General features: G+C 37.9%; 1 protein-coding gene across 1 annotated transcript in view; it reads right to left on the minus strand.

The window, feature by feature from the left end:
• Positions 1-23,776, minus strand: part of B3GNTL1 (UDP-GlcNAc:betaGal beta-1,3-N-acetylglucosaminyltransferase like 1) — a 109,735-nt gene that overhangs the window by 55,797 nt on the left and 30,162 nt on the right. The gene's annotated exons all lie outside the window — the stretch shown is intronic.

Raw genomic sequence — 23,776 nt, forward strand, 5'->3', positions numbered from 1 at the left:
TGAATAGCCTTAAATTCTACTGTTGCCAGACCTGCAATTAGACATTTGCCCTGATCACAAAAATTCTGTGTATACATTGCACTGCTTCTCTTAATGAAGGGGATGCTCCTATCTTCCTGGAATGCCTTCATAGAAATGTGATTCTGCAAGCCAAGCTAGAGGAAGGTAGCTGGCATTGCAGGCAAACCTCTTATCTCAGCAGAGGCTCAGCTAAGATACTTATAACAGGCTTTATACACCTACAAAACACAAGACTAGGTACACAGGACCTATTCACCTATCTTCTTCTGAAACATATATACAGTTGCCAGTCATTTTTTTGTCTGGTACTTTATTTTATAAACAGCCTGTTAGAAAAATCATCATCACCAGAAACGCTCCCCTCAGCTAAATCCCTCTTTTTGGCTTTGTCAGACTGGCTTTTTAAACAGGAAGCCAAAAGATGCAGGTTTTCTTTTTTTTCTTACTCCAGATGTTATCTTGGTTTACACTTTTCTTATAAATACAACTTTTAAGTCTTTATCTGAAAATACTTCAAACACTGAGATTACCCTTCACCCAACTGCTCCACCCACACATCAGTAATACAATGCTAAATGAAAAGCAGAACTTTCCATAAGTCATACTCATAAGCCTATGAATCAAATATTTAATTTTCTTTGTCAGTTATGGTTTATTCTATTTCTTGATGTAAAACTAGGGCAAGTCTAAGTTCTGAAAACCAGGTTAAAGGGCAAGAGTGACTGGCCTGGTGACATTAGAAAGATGACAACATAGTAAGGCAATGAAGAGGTGCTAACAGAATTTGATTACTCATCAAGACAAAGGAATGAAATTTGGATAGCTAACTAACTTCTGTCATATTGTTACCACTCTCCCTTTTGACAGAAAGTGCTGCACCATGAGTTCAACTATGCTGATCCATAGCCAAAAGGGGAAGAGGTGGGTCCATATTGCCCATGTCCATCATCCTTCCTTAGCCTCAAATGTCCATCCCCTTCCCTGCACTGGTTTTAGCACTCCTTCAGCCATATGATGAACTGGTTCAGTTTGCAAAGCAAGCAGAAATAGATACCACTAAACAAGAAAAAAAAGGAAGTGGGAAGAAGAAAGAGGGAGGGGCTTGGCTGAAGTCTTTGGTGGCAGTAAGCCATGAGATCAGCTCTGCTGCATTATGTAGCTGCACCATGAACGTGAAGCTCTGCAAGCCTGAGCTGACGTAACTGCACACCACTGCGGTTATGAAGATGATCTGCTGCTCTTTCTCTTCTGGCCACACATTCCCCACCATTTCCCTTGCCACAGCTCTGCTGTTTGTGTAAACCATCAGCAAGTCAATTCAGGCTGCTAGCCAAGCAAAAAAATGTTTCATTCAGGAGATGAGCACCAGAAGTGGCTCAAGAAAGAGTGCCAGGCTGCCCTACTGGTAGTCTGGTTTTTGGGGTGACAGGGAGTTGTTCGACAGACTCAGCAGCTCTTAAGGAACTTTAGGCTGTAACCCTTATACCAATCTATGTAACCAGCTGCCTTGCTTCTACCTCCTCTCTCCATTGTGCCAGCACAGGTGCTCCTCCACACCTGGATGAAGTAGTTCAGTACATTAAACAAACAGGAAAACGTCTTTTTTCTTTTCTTTGTAAAGAATTGGCTCATTAAGAAGTCAGTTAAACCCTTGTACCAGCAAGGAAATGGGTGAGATCGTGAAGAAAGGAGAGAGAGGCTGTGGCACTTATGTAAACTAAAATGTCAAAGAACCACAGCTTTAGAATACAGGTTGAAGTGCATTTAAATACAGAAGCCAAGATATTGCTAAATTTAATCTGAAATGGGTATTGACTGCAAGACAAAGTTTATGCCATTGTTGCTTTGTAAAGAAAGACAGACAGACTTCCAGTCCCACCATTAACTAGAAATCCACTACACGCTTACCTTACAACTTTAGTAGGTCATGCAACAGCATTACCCACAAAACAGTCATAAAGGATCCAACACAAAATGACCTGGAGTCACAACAGTGCTGACCACTTACTTTCCAACGTGAAATATTACCTGCTGTCTGCAAGCCATGACTTCTGAGAAGAGGACTTCCCAAGTAAGGACAGTTCTCTCTACACAGTACTACTTAACACCATGAAAAAATACTATAAAAGCTGCATTTTTCAGCTCTAAGCAGAAAATAACTTACTGATCACATGTTTTTACTTCAAATTTTCAAGTACAGCTGGATACTTGTGTTCCAAGTAAATAGTTGAGCTAATCTGGCAGTTAGATAATATTTCAGACTGATCATATTTCACTTTTAATTCCACATATAAAACCAATCAAGTGAGTAAAGTAGAGGTCATCATTCTAATCCAAATTTTGCTTTTGCAATAGGTGTAATCATAACCTGCATTTCTCCTGAAAACAAGGAGAGAGGACTACTCTGCTTTGAAAAAACTAGCAAGTTGGCAATGCTGCCATCATGAAAGCTGGTTGAAAGATGTCACACAAAACAACTGCAGGAATGTAGTCTGTTGCGCAGACTGGAAGAAGGCAATGGAAGAATAGAACATTCCTCTTGGACATAACCAGCAGAGTGGTGTGAGTTCTTAAAGGATGAAAAAAAAAATCTAATCTGTTTCTAATTCAGACACTTTTCCTTCAGCATGGAGGTCTTTCAGAGAGGCTTGCACTTATTTCCATGGAAAGCCTGAAACTCCAAATCTTTGAGCTGGCAACCAAATGGGATTCATATTCAGTTTCAATTATTAGAAAAATATACTCGAAAAAGAAGTAGCTGAATACAAGCTGGACAAAAAAATAATAATAAAAAAAAAATCAACAATTCAAGGCTCTGAGATGAGAATAATAATGGCTTTTAAATGAACACAATGCATGTTTTCAATAAATTTATGCCAGACATAGGGCTTTTGACAATGAGCTGAAAACATTTTCTGTTTCTTTCCCTGATTACACAAACAAGCACTCTACTCAAATATCATATGCATTGTTCTTGTTTTCTTGGAGCCTAAAGCAGTGAAATAACAGCTACTTTATAATGTCATAAATAAAGATAGTTAAATTCAGTCACTTCTGTGCAAAATTAAGAAAGTCATACAGTCAATAGCATTTTTTCCTTCTCCTAGTCACTGCTGGTATTTATTTTCTGTTGGACAGTAAAGAATAGACCATCTTAAACCAAAATTCATGTGCACACTTCATAACTCACTGCATATTGTATGGTAACTGGTTTGACATCAATCCAGGAATAAATTCTTTATCTGCTTCATCGTTAGTACTGTGAGCAAAAAGTAGCTACTGATACTACATTTACTGCTACTACTTCATCTACTACTACTGATAACCACCTTCATATACTGGGTTTTATTCTTTTTTCCCCTCTGAGCTGGCAGAGTAAGGCTGACTGTTCACTTTACCAGAAAACCAAATAGATAAACAAACTTTTAAAAAAAGAACCACTTCCCTCTGGTGTTAAAATCCACCACATCTTTAGAGTTGTGTGCAGTTTATGCAGCTGACAGAGTTAAGAATAAACATAACTATAGGAAAAATGCTGACACAAGCACCAAACCACAGAGCAGCTGATCTTACATGCATGCATAATAATGAACTCTCTGATGTAGTGTTCAACTTGGAAAACCCTATGGGTCTGGTCTTTTAGATTCCTTTCAACAGTTAACAACTAAAGGCCTTATTCATGAAGGAAATTTATCTTGGGAAATGCCCTGGAAGCACAGACTGTACTCTTCCTATGTACAGTAGCTTACTATTTTCTGAAGATTTATCACATACAAAATGTAATCTCTTACTGAGAAATGTGATTCCCAAAACTGATTATATTGTATATATCATACAGCACTTCTACTAAAAACTAAAGGATTTTTTTCATGATCCCTCTCTTCTGAAGAATCTTACCTTGTTACATAAATCTTGTAATTTAGGCTCAATCATTTTAGCCATGGTCTTTTATTGTCTTGTGTTTGCTTATTGTTACAGGGGCAGCTGAGAGAAGCACTTGGAAAGATCTCACAAGGAAAAATTCTTGTTGGCTTTTCCCACTAGAAGTGTCCAGCCAGCTTCTGTACAATCACACAATAGTCAGTGAATTATGGAGTGTGGGTTTTTAATTGATTGCAAGATTTTTTTTTTTTTTTTTTTGGCAACACAGATCTCCAATCCCAGAACCACATCCAAAGTCTAGATGGCACTGGATTTTGGTTTCAGTTCATTCTTTACTTTGGCAATGATGTGAAATATAAATCAACCATACAGTGGAACAGAGCTGATGTTTGTTAACATTTATTTGACACTGAAATGCAGCAATCTGCCATGATACTCTCAATAACAGAGGCACAGGAGCTGAGAGCTGGTTCAGTGGAGACAATGGCGATGTCAATAACCTTAATAGTTTACACTGTTCAGAAGCACAACCTACTTCCACTGACTTGACTTCTCAGCCTGCTTTTTCCTGTGGATTTCCACAGCATCTCCTGGGTTTTAATTTCCATCTCGCTCCAGACAGTTCTCAACAGTGTCAGTTGGAGTGATCTGCCTGCTCTGTTTTTGGGCCTGAAAACTCATGGTCCATCTCTTTCCCCCCTTGTCCTTCACTGGGAAATATTGCAAGTGAATCTTTGTTACCTTCAGTTCTACTCCTGTTTAATAATCTTTTTGTGGGGCAAAGAGACTATATAAAAAATAATAAAAAATAACCATCTTCTCTGTCATGCTTTGCCACTATGTATACAGAGTATGTGAACTTCTCTGCACACACACACACACACACACAGAAACCCTACAGGGTTAGGGTTTTGGTGGTTTGAGTGTCTGGGGTTTGGGGGTATTTTTTTTGTGTGTTTTTGCATCACCTCCCAGTATCACCTTCTGAACACTTGCACATCAGTCTGTGACAGGTGGTCTAGGCTTTTTTGGTGTGTTGTTTCAGGTTTTTAATTAAACAGCTTTTGTGGTGGTAACAGTCTCGGTTTCAAGTTCTTTGTCATGTTTCCATCCTGCAGTAATTCAGTAATACCTGGTAGTGGTAGGAGTTTCGTTTTCTTTTTAGCAGCATTCAGCCTTTTCAGATATTATAGTTCACAAGACATGACATATGACAGCATAAAATCACACCATTCTGGCAACATTTCAACTCATCACAAACTGTGATTTGCTGTTATTTTTTAAGAGCTGTAAACCACAGAAAAATACAGATTTTACACAAAAGATTTTATAGCTTTTCCAATACCTCTACATTTCTAAATTAATTAATTTTAAAAAAACACACAACAGAATTCATTTATCATTTTTCATTTGATGGCCACAACAAATCATTTAGAGCAACAGAAATTATCCATTCCTAGCCACCTTTCCCAGCACAGTGAGCCTTCCTATGGGCACATTTGCATGGCTGAATTTGATTTTGCGTGGAGGTATAACTTCCTCTTGCTAAAAAACGTTCTTACTACAACCTTTGAATTTGTATGTTGATTGGAATTATCAACTCATTGGAAATTTAGTTTTTCCTTTACTATATTTTGACTTTCAGTTCTGCTTTTTCTTGCTATTCTTCTAGTGTCTTCTACAACAACAACTGACAGCCTTAGTTCCTAGTGCCTATTTTCTCATCATCTCTTGCAACCTGACTTGATCACACCTTTAAAAAATTATGGTTTTGCTTTTTTTTTTTAATATAGTCAGGTTCAAGTCTTCCAGACATATTTTCCCAACATTTTTACGTCTCTTTCCTGCATTAAGGTTTAAATCAGAATTTCTATGCTTTCAAAAATTACACATCTAAAGAACTTGTTGACAAATGGATCACACGTTATTCTCTCCTTTTAAGGTCTTCTGTGAGAAAACTAAAATGAAAAATACAGTCAAAAGCCAAAAACAGAGGGAAGAATTTGCAGGACATCATAGGGGGAAAGAACAGAGAGAACACAACAGGCTTCTTAGGACACTGCTCTCACCAAAAACTATCTGCCTCAATAAAATACCCAGAAATGACGCATTTTAAACCTAACTTCAGAGCCAGCCACAACATACGTAGCACAAACTGGAATCCACCTGTAATTCCCCACCATGAAGGGGCAGAAAAATACAAACATCATCTCATTTTGTTATTCTTGCCTGAAAACAGTAGACATGACAGAAAAGCCCAGTGACAGAAAGAGAAGTACGTTAGCCTGTGGTTACCTCACCTTCTTGCACATTGCCTTTCACTTAATTCTTCTGGAAATACACAGTGTGTTGTTTTATAAACATCATTTCCATTTCCTTTTCAGGGAGCTATTGACAGACATCATTAAAGTGCCCTAACTATGTCAACTGCACATAAAAGTTCCAGCCTTCTAGCCAAACATCCCTCTGCTTCTTTCTCAAAAGGCCTATAAGGAAACACAATATAAAAGCACTGGAGCATATGTCTATACACCTCCACCATCAAAACTGAAAAATCACTGACCCAGAAATACTCTGAACTGTGTATTGGTCTCTAAAGACAACAAGCAATCAACAGAATGTATCTTGGCTCAGTACAAATTGAAGTAGTATTTTCTTTTTTTGCTTTTTTTTTTCTTTAAGAAAGTGTAATTTTAACACTCACAGCATGTGATGATGTCTGTAGTAAGAAGGCAAAAAGTATCCAGGGTGACCCAGAGCCCATGGAAATATAGACAGTGACTTAAACAAAACTAGAACTCTAACCTGTGAGAAGAAAGGAATGGCTTAAGTAAGTTTCTTGATGAAAAACCTTCTAAACCCCCTGCTAACTCTGGAATCCAACAGGTCTTTTTTTCTCCAAAATATAGCATGGTGCATTTTCATAGCAGCTGGAAAGGAAGAGTAGAGTGGAATTCTGTTGCAGCAGTAGGTGATGGGACCACTTGGCTTTTTAGCAAAATTAGTTGGTTGGTTTTTTTAAGAATATACTCTTTTATACGCTGAATTTATTGGACTCATGAAGCATGTGACTATTTGCAGCACAACCTCAAGAACTCTATGTTTTTCTTCATCTGCTTAGACAGTACTAGTTTGTTGGTTGGTTTTGGTTTGTGTTTTTTTTAGGGGATGGGGTTGGTTTTTAAGACCTCATCTCATTAAGTCCAAAAATGATGTTTGGATTATTTCATGGCATAGCACCATGGAAATAAGCACTTGTAGCTGATTTCATATCATGATCACATTAAATCATAGAGTATCTTCTCTAAAATTCTCTCAAATAACTGTCAGAATTATTAAGTTTGTAGCATTGTGTGTCTTCTTTGATTCTGGTGTACAAAAAGACCTGCTTCATACCCAGTCCTGTAGTGGATCTAAAAGCTACAAAAAGCAAACCTGTTTCGTAAGTGCTCACCTTAAAGATGCTACTGTTTAAATTAAGAATCAAGTAGAAAGCAATACAGTGCACTTCCTAAAATGTCCAATATACAACACACAAGCATATTTGCTAGCAAAACCAATGTCAATTCAAACCTACACCTACTGGCTTCTAAGCTGTTAAGTGTCTAGTGGAAATACACTGGGGCCTAAAATACATGCTTTAAAACACACGCAGACAAAAAGACATCACACTTCTTCCATGTTATTAGTCAAAGACGGATTCTGAAGTAAGGACAGAGACAACACCAAGTTAACTTAAAGGAAGAAGAGCCTATGAAGGAAGCAAAACACTGAATAACCTTATCTTACTGTGTTTGCATTCACAAAGTGCCATCAAAACTCACATAGCTGTTTTTTTCCCCTATCTGAAGCAAAAATAAATAACCCTTTGTTCAACACCAACAATAATAACAATGTTGCACAGAGAAAATTCCAAGCTGCCTTCATACACAAACTGCCATAGTGACAGTAAGTCAGAGAGTCTTTCACACACCAGTCCCTTTGATCCAAACGTGCCTAAACACCCTTGCTGAATCTTCATGCTTCAGTTCACAAAGGACAGAACAGCAATTCGAGTGCGTCAGGCTTGTTAAGCAAGAGCAGGAAGATAATCCAGAAAAATCATACAGTTCGTTATTTTTGCTCCAACAGTAACTGGCATTTTTAATCATAATTTTTTACCATTACAACCAATTTCTCAGTGCTATTGTAGTTCTTTTCATGGTTCACCAAATTCACACTAAGCCACACCAAACAACCCCCCCATGAGATTTGGAAATATTTGGCAATTTTGGTTGCCACAGTAGACAGGTCAGGGTTGTTAATTCTGCCTTCTCCTCTCAGTCTTCTGCTTACAAACCACCTTCCTTAAACTCCCTTCTCTCACTTCAGATTCTTTCCTCCCCATATCTTTCAAGACCATTTTCAAAACCACACTGCTCAGTATGCTTCCCAATCCTTTCTTTCGCCAATTATGTGGAAAAACAAAACAAAACCCACATGCACAGCATCTCTTATCCCATTCCTGGCGTCCAGCAGTCCTGCTGTCCAGTGGACATAGCCAACCATTAAAGTGTGATATGCTCCAAGGGTTTCACAGCAAGCATCTAAGAATGCTCCGTGTGTCTGTGGGGAGCACTTGTGCGCTGGAGTTGAAACAACACACTGAGCTCGGCAAAAAGATTGCTGGACCTTGCAACTGAAGGAAAAAAGCTGTCAGGGTGGGAGAGGGAAAACTATTCATGTTTGATGAGGAAGGTAGAAGCATTTAGGATTAAAACTATTCTTTTCTGATTGAAAACAATCAAAGGCTAAGGAGAAAGAGGAATTTTGTTTTCTAATTGCATTCCAAATTATGCCTGCATTCATGGAGCAGGGAATTCTGGCAGGGAGGGTGGTTGATGCAGAGGAGAAGTGGATGAACCCAGGGGATACAAAGAAATCATCTGCCAGAGCAGGAAAGCCAAACAAAACGGACTGCACATGTTAGAGGCAGCAGCAGAATCCTGCACATCAAGAAAACGAACTGAACCATAGCAGGATATCTCTGGGTATCAAAGGGCTAAGAGTCCAATGGCATCATACAGGCAAGATCAGTGCACATGACCTAAGTTGTTTATAGTGGTAGGTGTGAAGGTCAGCCACTTGCGGGCACTTAATGTCAAGTGACATTAACAAGGACAAAACAGGATCCTACTTTCAAACTGACACTTTGTTTTTACTGACTTCTAATGAGATACAATCTGAAGAGCTTTAAGAGGGACTGGCAGCCAGAATAATTATTTATCAATCTAAGGACAACTAACTAAACAAATGCAATTAGGAGTGGAGAGAATGGTTTAAACCAGCCATTTTGGGCTAAAAACAAACAAACAAACAGCAAAATCTTTCTCCAGTTCAAGCTTAAAGGTTCTCACTTCTCCCATAACAGAATACAGATGATTCACAGCTGTTTGGCATCTGTTGCACTTCCACCTAGTGAATGCATTTTCTTTGTCATTGGATATCTGCAAACACATGGACTGGAGCACTCACTGGCCTCCCTTCACTGGAGCATGTGCATCCTGTGTGTTACTGAACATTCCTTAGACACTTCTAATGCTGGAAATCGAGAATTAGAGACCTACATGCACAGCAATATGAAAGCAGTATCTGCTTACCTGTGCCTAAGACAATACAATTCCACTTAGAATAGCTATTTAATTTGTGAAAAACTCTAAATGCAGCATCCTCCAGTTCAAACTAAAGTTTTTATGATGGACATTGTTAGCAAATGAAAAAACCTTCTTGCAGTTAGAAAGGCATAAAAATTGTCAGTTCTTTTGATTTATGTTTACTGGATGATTCAGAAAATGTAGTTGTCACTTAGCTGCAGTACTTTGCAAATGCAAGATGAGCCAAACTTTTGGTTGTTTTGTTTTGAAATGCAGAAGCTTTTGACCATGTGAAACCAATTTGTGTATGCCACTGATTAAAAAAAACTTTACGTATTACTTTTGGCATCAAATTCTTATGCAGTATCACATGGATAAAATACCTCAGTGGAAACAGCTGTGCAGAGTACTCAAATTGGTTTGTGTTCTTCCTCTTAGATAAACCTCTGGCTTGCTTGGATATTCATACTTTTTCCAGACCTCAGTGTGGTCACATGCACATACTCTCTTATTTTCTAGCAGCTGTGGGTGTAAAAATTTCAGTTAAAAAAAAAAAATTCTATGTATATCCACCTAAAAGATCAGATTCAGAAGCTTCAAACCTGCTAAAGTAGAAAAGAATAAAAACAAAGTACAAGTAGCAGTTCCTGAGATAAATTACAAAAAAAAGATATTAAAGTGACCTTTATCTAATTTCCCATCTAAAAGTTAAAAAGAAACCAAATACTCCAAGTTTTCAGGATAACACAAGCGCATCTGTCAAGAGTATATTTCAAATTAATACATGCTGGCCCTGCAAGAGTGCCCAAACCCATTAAGAACAAACTATTTTTAACATTCACAATATTTATAAATGAACGAACAGCAACGAATGCAAAGTTCTGGTCAAAAGGTATGCAAACTTAAAGCAACTGGTGTCTATGTAAAACGACTGCAAGAGGGCACAAGATTTGCATACACAGACTACCTCTGCACACGTACACAACCCAGAGCTCTCATTGATTGGACATTTCTTACAATTAGAAGCCTCAAAATAACAGTAAATATTTCACACCAATAAAGCCAGCAGAAGTATATATTTGCCCAACACCGCATGTTCAGACAACTCCTCAGCCTATTCCTGATGATGGCTAAAGCCACAACATCCTTGCTTCTAGCAGAAGTGGAAGAAATTTTTCAAGTATCATTAGAATGATTCCCCCATGCTCCCTCCCCTCACCAAGCTCTGCACTAAGATTAATGAAGCACTTCATGCCTTTTAGAGCTACAGGAAACTGAAATACTGACTAAATATACTTCGGTTATGTTTTTAGACTTGTCTGTACAGCTCCCTTAAAACTCAGAGTCTAATAAAATTACATGACTCTCTCAAGGAACTACCTACCTGTAGCACAGTTGTTAATATTCTGATTTTCTCAGATGATCATTGTTATATTTTATTGAAGGACCAGTGACATAATTAAGTGGTAAAACATCTCAAATTCAAACAGGCATAAAATGTAAATACATTTTAGAAGGCAATTATGGAAGCTCCTCCTGAGCAGGGGTCTGGTTTTGCAAGAGGTAGATAAGTTACTTTTCTATGCCAGTTTTTCACACCTATTTGTGCATAGTCAGTAAAGCAGATGTTGAGTTTTCACATACATAATGTAGAAACAACATCTTTTTGCTTTAAAAAGAGGTTTGATGAACTTTAAAAGTCAAAACCTGTTTGATTTATTATCATTGTAAAGAAATAGTAAAAATCTTACTAAGAAACACTTTTGGTTTACTGATGTCGGTGACAGCTAACACTAACAAGCACTAAAGTCACCAGGAAAAAATTAACCAAATATATCAGACAAATACTGCAGTGAAATTCAAGCAATCTTCAGAATATGCAAAGCAGTAGCAGAAATAAAAAATGGTTTAAAAAAAAAAAACAACAAAAAACTTATTTCCTTGTAAAATTCATTGTTCATTTTTATAGAGCTCCCTGGTGAAAGGTCAAAGCTGAGAAAAGGTCACACTTCAGGCTATTCTTCAAGGTGCTACAAACAACACTACAAAGTCCCAGTGTCACAAAGACTGTACATCAGCCTGCCCTCCCACAAAATTCACAAAATAAGGTAACCATTTAGCTTGTAATCTGACTGGTGAATGTGGAAAGCTTCTGACTTGATCAGTAAACAGACTGAGTCAAAATTAAAAGCAAAGCGATGTCTTCTTGCCATACAAACAATAGTAGCCTCCTCAAAAATAAACTCAGAATCAACCTTCGCCCCAAACGCCAAATTCTCTTTCTACAAACTTTAAACCTAATCACATATATCAAAACCTATCAATCCTAGCACCCTAATAGTCCTTTTGCTGAAGTTCTTATCAGTGTATATAAATACATTTCTCTTCAGAACCTTTATTTTAAGGCTTCTGTGTTGATACAAACAAAACTAAGTAACTAATAAACATTTAGAAATTAATTTAATGAAGGCAGATGATAATTGTGAACTTAGAATTCATGCTATTATTTCTTTTAATACCATTTCCAACACATTTGTGGTTAAATACTGCCTTAATGTCCATAGTCACCAAACATTTACTCTTCTCAAAATCAGTTATAACCTTAGACATTGCCTATCTATGCATTATCAGTATGAAGCAATGGACAGTTTTCAGTTAATGTGCAGGTAAACAACTCAGCATGACACATTCTAAACCTGTGGTTTGGCACAGATACCTTTATATTTATAGAGTAACAGGAAACTGTCACTGCCAATACATAACTGGCCCTGCTTTTACAGGGCTCAGAAGGTTTCTCCCCTCGCTCATGCTGATAGGTGAGGTTCTCTCTCCCTGGGATGCAACCCAGCTGCAGCCCCGTGGCTGTATGGCACTTCCAGTCACACACCAAACGCACTGGCCTCTGTCATACGGAAATATTTAATAAGTATTGGCATCGCTTATGTTTTATTCCTAACAAATTAGCACAAGCCCTTCCCCAGCAACAGCAGTTTGCCATTAAGACTCAAGCTATGCTAGCATTTTCACTAAAGAGAAAGTTGAATTGTGTTCTGTGTCGAGCTGCTTGCACCTGGTATCCTGCTATAAAAGGAGACTTTGGACTTCACCTATCCCTTATACAGAACTTGAAACCAAAGTATTAGAGCAAACAGGCTTGTTACTGAGGCATGTAATTTCTTCCTTCCTCTTTAGTCTAAAATTATTCACATTACTTACTTGATGAAAAAAGCTCTAGCAACCCAAGATTTGAGTCATGCACAGAACAGGGTAGATTTTATCTCAGGGACCCTTTTCTTGCTAAACACTGAAGTGCATGCTGTCCTCAGGCAGGCAGAAAATAGTTTTTTGTTTCTGAATAACAAAACGTGTATTTGCTATCTGTAGCATCGGTTTCATCTATTTAAGAAATAGTTTCGTGCTGTGCTTTTGGCACTTATCACTGCTTTGTGTGCAGTAGCATCCTCTGCTGTACACAACAGCAAGGGGACAGGCCCATCATGAACACTTGACTCATGTTCTGTGGCTATGGCTTTATTATAAAAGCCAAGAAAGAGTGAATTTAAAATATGGCAAAACATCAGAATTTGTTTCCATCTCCAATTCTAGAATCATCTTTCAATGCTGAAGAGCAGCCAGGCCCACAGTTTCTTCTCCTTCCACTAAGCTATATTTTTATCTATTTGCTTCTTACCATCTTCTCCAAAAGGCTAAGGGATGTTTCTTCCATCACTACCTGATACACTTGAAGATCAAAATTAGTTATTTGCAGAAGAAAATATTCATTTCCTGTCACTAATAGATGGTTATTTACAGATTTCTACTAACAAAGAGGAAAACGGAAATTCGTTGGATGTGGCATCAGCATCATCACTACTTCACCAGCCCTGTCTGAGACAAAATGAGCTATAAGCATTTCTCAGTAGTTAAAAGAACTTGAACTATTTCTACCAGCATGCCAAGTGGTGCTGCCAACAGACTCCTCTGGTCACCCACCCCAGGTCACCTGCAACCATGAGAATTTTAAAGAAAACTGAAGGCAAAAGGATAAGAGTTCTTAATTTTTAATTTGCAGTAAAATTGCTACCATTTAAGTTCTTAAAAAACAAACAAAAAAACCCCCACCAGCACCACATTTTGGGGAAATGATGCTTTAAATAGGGGTGAGGCTAAAATAATTAAATTGTGAATGGACACAGTGGCAATGGCTGCAGTAAATGAAAGGGTCAACTGTTCTACACTTCCTAAAAGGAGGCACAGCATCTAGCAAAGAAACACAAAACCCATGAAAGTTTTTAACCCACAATGTTGTATCAATACACACATCTTACAACACTGAGAACTGAGCCTTCTAGCACCATTATTCTTCCAGCTGAGGGACAGAACCAAGGCCTCACAAAAGTGACTTTGTATAACTCAACTGGGCTATAGCCCACAAAACCTGCTATCACTGACACCCAGCGTGCTGACAGGAAATAGTTGCTGCCTTGAGCCTTGATCTACCCACGTGAAATGGAGCTTGCTGGCTGACCACAGACTGGCCTCTGTTCTCTTTGTAATTGCCAACATCTGTTCTGCAGATCTATGAATAATTTTATGACAGGAAAAAAAAAAAAATCTCTCCTACTGACTCCAAAGATTGTTGAGTTTGGTTTTTTTTTTTTCTTTTTAAATGTGTAATCTGACACCAAGATTTAGAGAGAGACTGTTTGGTTCATAGGTTAAGATTTACATTCTTCTGAAAGATGCCATTAAACTGGAGTTTGGGCTAGGTAGGAAATGCTAATGTTGCTGGCTGTTACTTTCTTAAATGAGGTGTCCAAATAAATGTTGGCAGTTGAGACAGTACATCGCTTTCAAATAGAGTAGCAAAGTGGTCCACTGGTGTGGGTTCCATAGTAGCTACCTCCATGAGAGGTAGCTCTGTTTGATTGCTTGATTCATGTCAAGTACAACAAAACTCAAATCTAACATCTTAATCCTGAAGAAGAAGGGGTTGCAGCTATATCAATGGACACATTGAATATGACTTGAGTTTCACTAAGATGGACACTTGAGGATAGAACAGCAGGACTATCACTTGAAAACTCAACTTTTCCACCCTTTTAAGCAAGCCATCAGTGGTTCTGAGACTGTCGAGCAATTAAAACTAAGTTTCTAATCTATCTTCATTCCACAATGACAGATTTATTTATGTATTTATTTTTACAGAAGCATGTGAATATGAAAGATGTGGATAGAACTCTGGAGACATGGCCACACTACAGTTTTAGACTGTCACCATGCTTGGCTAAAGAAGAAAAAAAATAAAAGATGTGTTGCCATCGGCCCTGTGTGCAGCAAACATTGGTGATAATACTCTTCATGATAATAAAATTAAAAAAGTGGAAACAGAATAAAGAACAAATCACAAGGGGAATGAGTGCTCACCAGTATAATTCTCAGGCAGTTTTCCAGGACTGGAACATAACATGACAAGGCTTTCTAGACTGAGCTCTAAGCACAGCCTAGGTAGACTGTTGGCTGCATGTTGGAGAAAACTAGAAGACAGCCTTTCTGCTTTAGGTTAAATATCCAAGAAACACACAGAAGAAAAAGAACAGCAGCAAGCATAAAGCTAAACATGGTCCTTTTAGAGTCTTGCTGAAGTGTACACTGCAATGACTCTTTCTTGCTTCTATTATAATAAAGCTGAGAATTTCCCTGCAGTTTCCCATATGTAAATACTGTGACAGTAAGACTGCTTCTTGCTAGCTTGGGTTTAGCATTACCCTTCTGGTCTGGCTGCGCTCTAAGTGAAGCGTGTCAAAGTGTATGACCACATTGAGTTTAGCTTTGCTTAGCAGAGGTCTGTAGACTTAAGAGTCTGGTTTCTCTCAGAAACATTAAAACCTGTTTAAATGCAATTGCCAACCTGATGACCATTTTCCCCAAGACTCTGGCTCAATAGAAAAAGCGTTTCACAGATGTAGAACTGTTTTCTCCTGAATATGAAGATGATTATTAATCTGATACTTTCTTGCTCTCATGGGTGGGTAACATTTAAATTTCTTTATTAGAAGCTACTAAGCAATTTGGTCCTTGCAAAATTAATGGGTAATGGAATATATAGTGAACTTGTGGCTCTTTGGTGAAGCATCAGGAAAACACAAAACCTTTTCAGGGGAAGAGATGAAACCGAGAAAGAAGTGGGAAAGGGAAAACTACTGAACACTGTCAAGGCCATAACAACCAATTCCAGCAGTCCACAGTGGAAAACAGCACAAAGCTTTAGCAAAAGAAAACACATAGTATAAGACCTGGCCATACAGGTCCAAAGCTCCCCAACATTACACCAATTCAAAGCTCTTGCACTATAGGATCAATCTATCTGGTCACACAAGGCACAAACACTTTCCTGTAAGAAACAGCTATGCTACAGAGACTTTCACATATTTTAGTGTACCTACAGCAGTGCAGCTCTCTAGTAGAGATGTAGTTGTATTTGCATAGAAGCTGCAGGGAATGAAGATGTAACTATGAGCTATGTTGATACAAATCACTTTTATACAAGTGAACCCACATAAGGGCTTTTAGTAACACATTCTGCCATAAAATCCCTAATCAGATAAGGAATAAACTTTCTACAAGGTTAAGAAGCTAAAATACAGGCACCACAATAAATCCACCAAAATGATAAAGATTAAAAACAGTTTTTTAAGTAAAATATAAAACATTCTCTAAACAGCAAGAACTTGTCTCAATTTGTCTTTATCACTCTAAAAAAAAAAAATCATAATCCTGAGATTAATGTGTTCATTATTATTTTTATTTCATTCTGACATTATTGCAGTACACGTATGCAAAGAATTAGCCAAAGTAAATATAGTCCTCCTGCCATGCTAAGAAATTATATGCCTGAAAATAATAATTTATTGTGCACATTTTCTGAACATTTATCATTTATGTTGACAGGCATGCTTAACTCCAGTAAATTCAACACTAAGTTCAAGAAAACTAATGGAGAATCTTGGAAAATACTTCAAATACGTCTAATAAAAGAGTCTGGTAACATTAGTTTTTCTGTAGCAGTAGCTCTGACAAAAGTCACTATAATTTGCAGAAACTACTAAGCCATCATATTTTGTTTACCAATAACATCCAAGTTTTCAACTTCTTTAAGGCATTGTTTGTAAAATGAAGGGTATAAACTGTTTGGTTTACATTGCACCTCTGCTGCCTTTTCCTGCACTGTGGGAACAGTCATTGCAAGTGATGCAAAGGTTAAATCCACCCACATCATAGAAACCAACTCATCCAGAGAAGTGGCAAAGGACCAACAGTTACACTAGAAGCCAGATGCAAGACCATTTCCTTCCTTGTTATACACCCCATGCACTGCAACTGCTCCGATTTCCGTTTGGGCCAGGGCTTGGTTATCCCTCTGCTAACCACAAAGCACATGCCTGCTCCACCTCCTTCACATGTGATTCTTCTCAAAATGGGAGCTGCATACACCAGCACTATTTCTAGAGGAACTTAAGACCATGTCATTGCAATATTAATGACAAGACAAATATCTATTATTTATGAAAAAGGATACACTGTTCACAGTTGATCCAAGCTAATGCCCTGAAAAGCTTACTTTTTTTAATTTGTATAACTTCAGCTCAAGAACTTCTAAATCACATTTGGCCAAGGCTGTACAAATAGAATAAAACCTCATGTTCCAATTTGTCACACTTCCACTATGAAAAAAAAAAATTGAATTAATCCTTACAAAATGGATTTTATATTCAGAATCTGGGGGGTTTTGGGGTTTTTTTTTGGTTTTTTTTGCAACAGAGACTAAAAAGGCCTCAAATATGGAAGCAGAACACACTGTTAAATGCTCATGAGAGGATATGGTACACGTAAATACTTTAAAATTCAGCTTCCTTAAGAATCAAAAAAAGCAAGAACTACTGTAGAGACAAATGTCAAACATGGCAGGGTGAGGCCAGTATGAAAAAAATATTAAGAAATAAAATCTTGACTGCGGTCGATCAAATTGGTCCATTATCAGAAATGACACTTCGATGCTCACACTCTCAGCCACTCCAATTACTATGGAAATTACTGAGCTCTCATGAAAACCTGGCCCAGACATTTTACCACTAGAAGCTGAGCCCCAAAAAAAGGAAGTTATTTTCCATTAATAAATAGAATCCATTTAACTGCTGCTCATGCACAAGTCTCAAAACAGTGAAAAAATGAAAAGCAGTGCAGTACCCAGTTCCAATAAATGTTCTTCTTTACATCCAAGGCTGTAACAGGGAGCTGCGCTGCAGTAAAAGCATGCTGGAGATCAATAATTTTTATTACACTACAGCTCAGTAAAAATATTTCCTTTTTTTTTTTTGTGGAATCAGCAGTTTGATTTTCAAATTCAAAGAAAGCAAATGACAGGAAGTTGAGGGTGTATCTGCTCTGTGCTCTCACAGATGGAGAACCAACTGAAAAATAAACATCACTAAATTAGTTGGAAACTTGTCTTTGGAGTAGGCTTTTGTTTTGAAAGATAAAAAAAATTAGTTAAGTCTACTTCAATACCTCACCTACCATTTTAAAACAAAACTGGGGTTTGACCCTCATCTGTTAGATGAAAATGAAGTCTCCTTGAGCTATCAAAGGCAATGAAGTAGAAGCTCAAAGTGAAGCTCACTTCATTTGTAAGCTACAGTATCTACACGATAAATACAGAAGACAAACAAGTAGAACATTCAGAAACTGGAAGTTATTAGCCGATTCCATCCATGACCCTAACTGGACAACCAAGTCCTGATATTATTTTAACTTCTTGCACCATTTTTCAAAGTAATTTTCAGAGGTATTGAGGAGACATAAATATTGATAATAGTTTGGAAAACAAACCCTACATTTCTGAAAATTTAATTCTCAACAGTTTTCCTTTTACACTTGGCATTACCTGTCCGTCTGTCTTCAGAAAAACGGGTTTTAGGATGCAAACATGTTGCATGTTTTGGTATGCTAATTACTTAAACCACAAGGAAAGATCATCAGCTGGAGCAAATTGTAACTCAAATCAGAGATGAACTGTTTTCTCTCTGCTTAATTTCAATGTCCTCGAAATCATACCCTGCTTTTTCTGCCATACAAGTATCCATCACACTCTAAGATTGTATTCATCAAGAACTTCTTGGACAAAGCCAGGCTTCCAGTACAAAAGCAATTTGGGACTACAATATTGTAATGTTTCTGTTCCATTTAAACATCACATTTGTATTATGAACCACATTCAAGCCTTGTTTAAGCATGCAAATTATCCAACAACACATGAAAAAGAAAATTCCAAGTGAATTAACAGTCTTTCCCCTGTGAGACACCTTTAAACTCATGCATAACTGCTAACACACAAAGCAAAATCTGTATACATTTCAGAAATGGGTTTGGAGTAGTTCAAAGTTCAAAAAATAATGGGCTCTGAGATGCCTTTACATAAAGCCTCAGTAGGAAGTTCTAATTGTGCTTGGGGTTCACAGATGTGGGTAAGTCACTTCTCATTAAACTTTCTCCATGAACCCCTTGGACACACTTTTTTTCAAACATAAATAAAAACATGGACTAGCTTGTGAAAATTTGTTTCATTCTCCTCCAGAGAAGGACAGGGATCAACCACAAAAGGAAGTGGACAATTACTTTTTTTTTTTTCCTTACATGGTATACCCTTAATCTCACACAAACTAATAGAACCTGCTCTCACTAACCAGTTTGTGACTTTGGTTCATTTTTAGATAACATGGATGCAGGAAGACAAAACAGTAACAAAATCCATGGGAATGCTGAGCATCACATCGAGTGCTGACAACAAATACAAGTGAGCCATTAATATTGGCAAAGATACAGGGGGGCAGGGGCGTATCAATCAGCCTTTTCATGTTTTATTCATTCTTAAGTAAAACATTCTTGCCCTATGTCCAGCTTTTGCCTTTATTAACATAATCAGAGCACAGGCACTGCTGGCACTCTCAGATTGCCACCTCAAATAATATTTCAGTTCTAACACATCGACAGTCAGCCCTAGCACTTAAAGTTGGAATTTTCTGGTCCGCTAACAGACAAATCAGATGCTTAAATGTAGAGATATTCAATCTGTAGACCACCTGGAAAATTGATTCTACCTGCAATCTATTCCAAACAGTTTCTTCCTAGTAAGAAGCTGCCTTTTGAGATACACTCAATATTGCATTGTCAATGTGTATCCAATTTACGGGAAAGCTCCAGTTATGTTATCAGGTCCTTCTTGCCTTAAAAACACCTTTCATGCTTGACTAAACCAACATACTGGATCTGTTTCCAAACTGAGTATCTGTAGTAAATGCTGTTCATGCTGTAGCATGAATTCTTATCAAATATTAAACTCTAAGGAAGACTTACTAAGCAGAGAAGCACAACTTTCAAACCTATCATCTAAATTTAACAGGCACCAGTGACAGCACAGAAGACTGCATGCTGCAAAAGTCTATGTCAATTACTGGTCTCCTGTCAGGTGGTTCTGGTTATCAGAAAGAACTACAAATCACCTGTGAAAAATTCCAGATTTATCCAAGACTAAGAGCTCTGAGGTAATCTGCCAGTCCAGCATGTACCACATCCATACAGTGGACAGCAGACATGTAGAATCATGTTTTGTTCAGACCCTTACTCTTCTCCATTAGGACACTCCAGTCTCAGCAGCCATAGAGCCCACTCTTTTTTGCAAGCAGCTACTCACATGTCACTCTAAGCTTGCCATCTGCTTTCTAAATGAAGCACCATATGAAAGCAGAGAAGGCTCTTGTCTTTGGGGAGGAAAAACGGTAGGTCAGATGGAATTATGCTTCAGGCTTAATATAATACTTTGTAGGCTGAGAGACTAAACTAACCAGAAGTAGTGATTTAACAGACACAGGTATAGACTCAGCTGTGTTACGTGCAATTCAGCAACAATCCTTAAAAACCACTTGCATAAATATTTGTGTAAATAATCCAACCTTAAAACCTTTCAGACAGTTTTACTCATACAGCACAGTAAAGTTTCAAGTGTAGAAGAAGAGCTGCATGATCAAACTTCAAGTGTATTTCAAGCACAATTCACACTCAAATATCCTAGAGGATTAGTTTTAATCTATATTTTTTCACTTATTCAAACATCAGACAGTCAGTTCTCCTCATTTGTTTGCTCATTTTCTTCCTGTACCTGTCACTCTGCTCTGCACTTACTGCACAGTTAAAATTATAATTTTTCCCTGTTGGGCAGAAAGATAACAAGTCTGCCAAACACATATACATGTCTTTTTAAGGCTTATATCAGCATACCTATAAAACCATATTTTAATACCTCATTGTTTATACAGAAGATGACCTTAAACAAGCAGACACTAATATTTTAAAAATAAGTTCTCCTCATTATTCTCTCTTTGTACTCTCTTCCTCCCCCACACTCTCTGGGGTATATATTCTGAAATTTCACGCATACCATAAAGTATCTTTGGAATGTTACAGTATAATTGTTTAGAGAAACATTTAATGGATGAGTAAGCATCAAGAGGCCATGGCTAAGGGAAAAGAAAAGTTAAAATGCTAAAAGCATTTTGTATTTGAATGATCTTCTCAGCATGAGGACAGGGGATGGACATTTGATCCAAAAATCTGGTATTGACTCAAGTGATATAAACCCAGCAGCCAGCACTGAGGCATATGAAGCCATCCAAGCACCTAACAAAACATCTGCTACCACCCACCTTTTCCAAACTGGACTGCAGTCCCTGTATAACAAAGCAATCAAATGCTGTATGATGTTATTGATCAACAACATCAATATTATGATAGGGGATTACATGATCTTGACAACTGGCCCTTCTTTAACTGGTTGCTTAGTTTCCCAATTTACAGCACATATAATCTGCATATGCATGATACAGAAATGCAACACAAGTAACTGGAAAAAAAGCTGGGCACCGAGTACAAAGACAGCTAAAAAAAGCTGAACATTCTTGCACTACAGGAAATGGCTGCAAACAATACGCTGTAAATTAAAGCCAATTTTCCTGAATTCCCTGAAGGACTGCTCCTCTCAGAGATTCTAGAAATCCACTAGCAAAGGCCCATCATTATACTTTTATTGGGATTTTTTGGGAGTTTTAAAACGAACACCCAACCCAAAACGTATGGTGCACCAGAGTAAAGGAGGACAACAAATCAGGCCTAACCTTACATAATTGATTCATACCCCGATTATTAGAGCCCACATAAGATGGCTTTTACTCCCAATTCTTCCACCTCCCCATATTTTAAATCAAGAAAAAGCAACCTATTTACCTCCCTACCTGAACTCCTGAGCCAAAGACCCTATACCAAGCCAGGACAGGAACCAGTTGCTGACCACTCTTCTCTAGAAATCAAGCAGTCCTCTTAGTAGCAGGGAGCCAAATGTCCTGCAGCCGTGTGTCACAGCTGAGGCTTGTCTTGTGATTGGGCACCTACAATCTCCCTCAAAGTGGATTCTGTGGTGCTTAATGACATATGAGCTGCAGCTGGTGCAGTACAAACTTCCCTAGCTTCAAACTTCCACAGAATTTTCAGAAAGTGAGTGTCTTTGAGGAACTTCTCTCTCTGTGTTAAATTTGGTGGGGAACAGGTTACCAGTTAAAAAAATTAATTAGGATCACTTCATAGTGTGATTCTATAATTCTCACTTTGTTAATGAATTCGTGGATAAGTAGCATAAGTTCTTCTATGCAGCCTTCTAGATCCAAACCAAATGTATTTTCCAAAATTCCTCATCTATTTGTAAAATGTGTGAATCTAAATCATATGTAAAAATAATGGATTGTACATGCTGCTTGATTAAGACTTTAAGAGACGTCTGTAGGCACATAAGCTTGTAAAGAACTTCCCAGGTCATAGAATCATAGAATCAGTCAGGGTTGGAAGGGACCACAAGGATCATCCAGTTCCAACCCCCCCACCATGGGCAGGGACACCTCACACTAGATCAGGCTGGCCAGAGCCTCATCCAGCCTGGCCTTAAACACCTCCAGGGATGGGGCCTCAACCACCTCCCTGGACAACCCATTCCAGGCTCTCACCATTCTCATGGTGAAGAGAAAGAGAAAGAAAGAGAGCTAAAGAAAGAGAAGGTCAATGTATTTGTGCCCTACTATTAGAAACACTATATTAAACAATCTCTTCCAGCAGACATACATCTCTACCGTAAAAAGAATTTTCTTTTTGCATGCTTCCCCTTAAATAATCTCAAGATTAAGATATTTCTTTTAATTTCCATCTTAATTAATGAAAGACATCTTGGATTAAAGGCCACTTGGATGAAACACTTCAGAATGTGTAGGACAAGTTTTTATATCCTCAGGTTTTAATTTTCTTTCCTTTATTAACACAGTGATCCAGATGCTGCTGTCAAATAAGTTCACTGGGTTAAATCTATAATGTTTTTCTAATGCCAACTCAAAAGGCAGATCCAAAGATCCCATGGGTAACTTCTGTAACTACTTTCATTTTGTGAATTATAGGGAACCCTAGTACCTCTGCTTATTTTAAAACAAGGTCTACCTCTTCTGTTACAGTGACTATAGCAGAGCCTGTAAGTATGTCTTTGGGGATAGGGTACACAAAACAGTTTACAATGAAGTCTAACAAACAAGGGTATGTTAATCGTTTTCAGCCACTTAAATCCAGGAAAATCAAAAGCAAATGTCTTCTTAGCATAACATCACAAAACCCAACCTCAAATACTTGCTTCTTAATGCCTGTTGGGATGTTTTCTGCTAAGCATCCATTAGATTTCTTATAATTCTCAGTACACACATTCCTCCACAACCTAGATTGATTTCTTCCACAGTTTAATTAGTTTTTGCCAAAGTCTCTTTTAGTTCAGCACTGGCTGCCTGCCTAACGAAACAACCTTTCTTTAAGCCAAAACTGTCATCTTCAGCTGCACAAGACACATCTGACTTAAAAATATGTATAGAGAGCCCAGGGTTTAATGCCTGAAGAACTGATATTTTAAAATGATCTCCAGCAAAACTTCAACAGATATAGAAGTGGTCAGTACCATAGAAGACTAGAACATGAAAGCATATGCATTTAGCCACAGGCAGCAGTGAGAAATGTAAGGCCCACTCCAAACCCAGCCTGAAGCTTCATTACATGATGATCATGTGCACCAAAACCTTGTCTCTTAATGGAAAGGGTAGCCTGTAAAT

The sequence above is a fragment of the Indicator indicator genome, chromosome 29, assembly GCF_027791375.1.
Source record: "Indicator indicator isolate 239-I01 chromosome 29, UM_Iind_1.1, whole genome shotgun sequence".
Lineage (NCBI taxonomy): Eukaryota > Metazoa > Chordata > Aves > Piciformes > Indicatoridae > Indicator > Indicator indicator.